We start from the raw sequence: 2,293 nt of genomic DNA, 5'->3' as shown, positions 1-2,293 counted from the left end.
TATATTACGGCCATATTGGACAGCTTCGTCAATTACAAATTAGCTAAAATAGTTTTGAATTCCAAAATGTCTTTTGCTGACTTGCAACAATTGATACGGGATAAAATAGGTAGTATAAGTAATTTTGATAACCTCGAGATTTATGTTTGCATTGGATCAAAGGATTTTATGAAGAAGGATTTGGTTCTTACAAAAGACAATGATGTTAGATGGTTGTTTCACATCATTTTTACTGGTGCTGAAAAATATTGTTCGTTGATTATTCATTCTAAAAGTAACCTATCATTATTCATTGGTAATAGACATCCCATTGAAGATAGTAATGATGAGGACGGTCGTTTTTACCAATCAATTAACTTGACTAGGATTACACCTGATTTTCAAGTAAAGATAGATGACATGTTTCTATCTAAGGATATGTTATTGAATGTCTTGTGAGCTATTGCAATTAAAGATAACTTTCAATACAAGACAGATAAATCAAATAAGAAAGTCCTTATACTTCGTTGTATCGTTGATGAATGTCAACGGTCTCTTCGTGCTCGTTCGATTGGAGACAATGACAGTTCTATGTGGATTATTATTCGGTTTGACAATGAACACTCTTGCTCATTAGATGTTTTGTTATCTGGACATAGGCAAGCAACTTTTCAGTGATAAAGAAGTGCATAGGAAAGAAGATTAACATTGATGGTAGTCTTTTGATGGTAGTCTTTTGAGTACTTCAAAGGATATAGTTCACTACATCCATATGGAGTATGTATATTTTGGGTAATCTTCTATTTACAACCATGTGCACGATGGGTGTATCACTATTTAAATAACACAAGGCAATTGATTAGTTATTAACTAATGAATATTTGTTTGTATATATTAAATAACTTTGTGTACATTAATAATTATATACCAAATGTACTATAGATTATGTCACATCCTTGAGAAGTATATGCATAAAGCTTAAACTTATGTTTGAATATTACACCGTCAGAAACCTGTAGATAAAACAACAAATACTTAGAAAACATTAAAAAAAAATATATATATATATAAAGATACATAAACGGAGGATATATTTATATGTGTTCATAACTATATATGGATATGCATTTATTTTAAGTAAATGTAGTACATGTTGGGTTTTATGTCCTAAAACTCGTGGTTTATAAACAATAAACTTATTCTGTTAATCAATAAAGATGTTATTGAAGTTTGATTCAATAAAGTAGTTATTGAATATATGAATTGCTCATTTTGTTTTATAATTAAATCCAATAAACTTAAGATCCATGGCTATTACATGAGTACTTTAACTTTATGTAGAGAGATAAGAGTGGATCAGGTTTGAGTAAATAGTCGAAATGATCTATAGTATATGAATAAGGTTGACTACCTTATTCTGATAGCACTATCGGATGCCACTCATTTTGTAGTTGTTACAATCATTGTAAAGTGCTACAAATGAAGTGATCTTGATTCGTTCATATGGTGACATGAGGAGTGGGGGCATCCTATGTAAAGAGTTTGCATAAGATCGGACCTAGAAATAAGTCACTCTTACTTTAGAATATTGTTTATCGTTTAAGACTGACTATTTCAAAACGATGACCTAGGTAACTTAACCTTAATCCTAAGCTAACTATGAACTTCTGTTAATTCGAGATTATCCTTAGATTTGCATAGATGAGGGTTGGCTCAACAGTGCCAGCATAATAAGCCTCCTATTTCAGGGGTAAGACCGAATAGATAGATAGGGACATAGGGTACAAGATGGAATTCACTCCTACCCACTTTTAGGGATAGCAGAGAGGTTGTTTCCTTAAGTGCTCACTCCGAGTCTTGAATAAGGGGCCTCACCCTCTCATTGGCCCGAGAGGGATTCGGTTTGATGATTAGATCTCAAACCAATTGTTCATTAGAGGATCAGTGGAACTTAAGGAACAAGAGGTAATCTTGGGGGTAAAACAGCTATTGACCAAGCCATTATAACAAATAACTTGTGAAGGATTAACTTATTAATCATGGTTATATCTGTTAGGGTTGATGCCTTAAATCTTGTAGGGTCCTATAGTTTGTAAACTTTGTATGAACAAACTCTTTATATGATTAATAATATATGATATTTTATTCACTTTGTCTATAAAATATGTGATATTTTAGTTGCATTAACCATAAACCAATAAACTAACATCCAAGGTTATCGTTGTAACTTAAACATGTATGTGGAGACATACAAGTGGATCATGTTTAAGTGATAACCTAAATGGTCTGTAGTATATGGACAAGGCTGGGTACC

Source organism: Benincasa hispida, chromosome 8 (genome assembly GCF_027475165.1).
Source record: "Benincasa hispida cultivar pf3 chromosome 8, pf3_genome.v1.1, whole genome shotgun sequence".
Lineage (NCBI taxonomy): Eukaryota > Viridiplantae > Streptophyta > Magnoliopsida > Cucurbitales > Cucurbitaceae > Benincasa > Benincasa hispida.
This window is presented reverse-complemented; position numbering follows the sequence as displayed.